Genomic DNA, 4,699 nt, shown 5'->3' on the forward strand with positions numbered 1-4,699 from the left:
AATGTAGTCCGCTCTCTATGTTGTAACTAAATAGAAAAGGTGGGCGGTCCTTTAAGGGAAGCAACTGCAAACCGGACGACGGATTGGCTACACTGCTGCACATAAATTTAAATATTAATACTGTCGTGTTAACCGTACAACTTTTTCTGTAATGGATGTTTTATTCTTAAGAACGCCGTAGGTAACGTGTGATCAGCTTTGAGTGAGACGCGGACAGCTGGGGACAGACACGAGAAGCAAAAAATTCTCACCCTCACATTCATGAGAGAATCGGATTCTCTTGTGTTCCTCCGTAACTGATAAATTCCGATCCTTCTGGTTCTTGCAAGTGATGAGTGGGTATTCATGCTTGTGCGTGACGTGTGCCGTCCCATCCTTGTTACGACTGGGCACATTACCCTTCTGAGCTTGAACTGAAAGATCATTTAAAGCATTTGTGAAGTTAAAAAGTAGATAAAGTTATTGTGTAGTTTATTAGATAGATAATTCTTTAGAACAGTTCACGGAAAACTTAATCGAAGAGTTTTAATGTGGTGAACAGTGTGATTGCATATTGTTTATCCACCCGGGTTCTTAACACGTTCCTAGATCTACGGTCGTGCATTTCATGCACTCCCTGGGTTGGAATACACTTATTGTGAAAGTGCAAAGTCCTCATCACTCATGATAAAAATCCTGCTATATCCGTAGCGTATTTGATTGGGCTACTGCTTGTTCTAAAACACAAGCTCCAAGCACAGTAAAATCGACGACTTGGTTATGCCCCGGCTGCAAACATCACCATGTAAATTCTAAGGAATATGCCGGGATCCTAGCTAGTTTTAACTTTTTCTTTTGATCCTGTAGGTTGATTAACGGCAATTATCGAGACCCAACAACAATTTGGTTTGCACTGCGTTCAATAAAAATAATCATAATACTATACAGTATTTATTTATATAGCAACCTACCTAAATGCCGCACTTTAAGTACACAGTTGATTGCACTTTTATGGCTGGTGCCACTATATATATCTCTGGACTCTGCACATTGCTTAATTTGAGCCAGTGGTTTCTGGTGCTCGACACTGGCACTTAATGTCCAACACCGGCGCTTAAGACAGTTGCCACAAGGTGACGCTGTCTGGCTAACTAGTAGCAGCATGGGGGGTTGTGGGGAGCACTCCATATTTCTCCATATTTCATTATATCCAATCGGAACTCATCATGTTCCTAGTTTGCGTGCTGGTTGGGTAAGTGCCTAATCCCTAAGGCACCAGTGAACAAACAAATAGAGGGGCAAAGTCATTGCCCCAACCCACCGCACAATTGCTCAGCCTCTCTGGCAGTTGCCTTTGTCACCTTCATTTTTGTAACTCTTATTAAACATTTTTTACCATTCTTTTGTCAGTCTCTGGTAAATCCATTAATCCACTTTTAAACATGTTTTATGTCACTCCACACACGGGATTTTGATGCAGTTTTCAAATTTCTAGTGCGAATGCTGTGCCCATCCGGACCTCTTGCACAAGCACGACAGAAGCACCGGGTTCTTCCAAAAACAGCGTTTATTAAAAAACCAATGCATTTCGAGCATCAAGTGCTCTTCGTCAGGGTACGCTGTTCTGGAGATTCTCACCGCTACAATCAACAGCTTCAATTTTGTAGCAGAGCACAACAGGTAATTTATTCATTCAATATACATTAAAAATGAGTATTACCTGCCTGGGCGCTTGTTCCCATCTAGGAACCCTCAGAACCTACCCGGACCTCGAACCATCGGTCCCTCTGTTATCCACAACCATCATCGCTTGGTGTTGTATGATTTGAGAATGAATGTTGTATGAATGTTGATGATATGTTAGAGCGGAATCTGAACCACTATTTATACTTATTTTTATCATTGTGTCTATTTATTATGGTGTAGGTTAACCCACGAATCATATTTATGTATCTGCAATAAAAGGCAGTCTTTAAAATAAATTTACTCATGAAAAATAAATTTTGATATAAAACGAATAAATCTGTCTTTGTGGTGTAATTTGCCTGGGCTTAGGTGTCTCTATATTAATACATTGGACCTCTCCTAGGCCTTTCTGTCCAAATCCATAGGGCAGGTACCCGTTCCGCTTTTGATGTTTCTTTCCCCGTCTACCTGCCTTAGATTGATGTGGGGTCCCCCTCTGAATTGAAGTTACCTGCCTCCCAAGCCATTCTTATAGGTTTGGGGTTCGGAAATAGTCTGAAATTGCAGAAGTGTGATGGTTAGTAGTTGTGTTGTTACTATTGTTGGCAGCATGGCAGGGGCAATGTGTGTTGCAATCTGCAGTGGCCCCCTAACGAGAGCCCTGGCACTCAGGGGCAGATTTACAAGAAAGTGACGCCTCTATAGAGATGGGTCACTTTCCCTGTGCCACACTGAGAACCACCACCATGGATTCGCTGTATTTACAATAAGGCAAAAGGAAAGACAGATGCTCCAGAAATTCTGACGCATCTGTTGGCGCAAAAGTCACACAGTGCTAGAGTTGTATCGCAAGCACAATGCAACTCCAGCAATGCATAGGGGGCCTATCCTCATTGTGCAGCGTCACTCCTTACGCCTGCTCCAAGCAGGCGTAAGGATTTGACACAGTGGCGTCCTAGAAGTGGCAAAGTGAAATCTTGTAGATTTCACTGAATCACTTCTACGAGGCTTTTTTTGCGTGGGAATGCCCACCCTGCATACATTATACCTGACACAGTGGTTTCTTCTTAGGGCAGCGGATTTTACAATGGACCAACATTTTTCCATACATACTTGCCATATTTTTTGTGCATCCAGCGTCGGCAGATCTTTCCCCCAGGTCACTTCAGGGATTAGGAAATTCTCCTCCCCCGCCAATATGAGGGCCCAGTACCAACAAAGAGATTTCTTTATTTATGGGAGCGTTCCTCATCATCTCTGTCTCCAAAGCAGCGTTTCCCTTTTTGTTTTCTTTCAACGTTTTTGCCCAGCTGGTGATTTGATAGAATTAGAATTTTGCTAAGGAGGCTTTTGTTTTTGTTGTCAATTGGTTCCAATCGACTATGATGTTCTCCGTCATCAATTGGCCCCACTCCAGAATACCTGCTGTTTTCAACGGGATGGCCAGGCTGTCTTTAAGGCAATCTGGAGTACCTGGAGATTCCCATATGGGGGCAAACTCGCTGTAATATATGTTCAGAGTGCTTCTTATGTGGTACCATAGTTTTGCGGTGGACTTGAGGACCTTTAACTTCACCTTTTTAAAGTATTTAGGGTGGCCGAATTTGTATATGAAATGTCCTATTCTTCCAGTCATTGCTTGTAAATATTCCGGATAGTGCTCATAGCTTTTCAGTAACTACCTTGTGTATTTGAATTGGAAGGCTCTGTAATATTCGTGTAAGTCTGGGCTCGCTATCCCCCCTTGTTCTTTTTTCTTCCTTAGTTTGCCCCATGCTATTCTTGTTCCTTTTGATGGCCAAATAAAGATTGTTAGTTCCCCTTGGAGTTTCTTTATTGACTCCCTCCTAAATTCTAATGGAATAGTGCTGAAAAAGTACGTGAACTTTGGTGGGATAGACATTTTAATTATGTTTGATTTTCCAAGAAAGCTCAGAGGGAGACCTCCCCATACCTTTAATAGTTTTCTGACCTCGCCAGCAACTCTGTTGAGGTTTGTCTGTGTCACTTTGTCCAGGTCTTTAACCAGATCGATACCTAGATACCTTATCTTATCCTTAGTGTAGGGTTTGTTAATTTGCGCGTTCTAGCTCATAATTTCTGTTTTTGCCTGGTTAATCTGATATCCTGATTCCCTCCCAAAGTTGGTCAGAGTTTCTTCTATTGATCTATTGAAACCCTCAAAATCGCTTGTAAAAATCATTAGATCTTCTGCATACAAAGCGACCTTTTTTCCCATCCTAGGTACGTGAAGGGAGATATGATCGGATGGTTTCTGGGGATATTTGCCAGGGGTTTGATACATAAGTTAAAAAGTAATGGAGACAGGGGGCACCCTTGTCTTGTTCCCCTCTTGATCTCTATGTTTCCCGTGAGGTTTCCATTAATTACAATCTTGGCCCTTGGTATTCTATAAAGCCCCTTAATCATCCCTTGGAAATTCTCTCCTAAATTATATTTGTCTAATACCTTATTTAAAAATGGCCAATTCACTATATCGAATGCTTTGGCTGCATCGAAGGTGGTTATGGATAAGGGCATTTTTTCATTGGTGGCTATGTCTATTGCACCGAATAGTTTGTGGGTTAAGTCTTGTATCTGTCTGCCTTTTACAAAAACGTTCTGATCAGTGTTGATCAGGGTTCCGGCAATTTTCCCTAGCCTTTTTGCCATGATCTGCGTAAATATCTTATAGTCGCAGTTCATTAGGGAAATGGACCGATATGACTCGCATTTCACCAGATTTTTCCCTGGTTTTAATAAGATGTTGATTGTTGCGTCATTCCAGGAGTCTGGAAGATCGCCTTTTTCTTCAAAGATTGTGTTTAGCAGATCTGTTAGGGGGGAGACCAGGACTTCTCTTAGCTTAATGAAGAACTTGTTTGGTATGCGTCAGGGCCTGCTGCTTTCCCTCTCTTTAGACCCCTTATAGCTTCTTCTACTTCTTTATTTGTAATTTTGGCATTTACTTCTTCTTTTCCCTCGGTTGATAGTATCGGAAGGGCCTGGCCATCTAGATACTGCTTAAGTTGTT

At 41.9% G+C, this 4,699-nt stretch overlaps 1 non-coding gene across 1 annotated transcript; it reads left to right on the forward strand.

Moving 5' to 3' along the window:
* Positions 1-309: 309 nt before the first annotated feature.
* On the forward strand, positions 310-408 carry LOC144781170 (small nucleolar RNA U13). The gene has a single exon (XR_013600896.1). It is a non-coding gene; the product is annotated as a small nucleolar RNA U13 (small nucleolar RNA).
* The last annotated feature ends 4,291 nt before the right edge of the window (positions 409-4,699 follow it).

The sequence above is a fragment of the Lissotriton helveticus genome, chromosome 1_1 (genome assembly GCF_964261635.1).
Source record: "Lissotriton helveticus chromosome 1_1, aLisHel1.1, whole genome shotgun sequence".
In the NCBI taxonomy this organism is placed as follows: domain Eukaryota; kingdom Metazoa; phylum Chordata; class Amphibia; order Caudata; family Salamandridae; genus Lissotriton; species Lissotriton helveticus.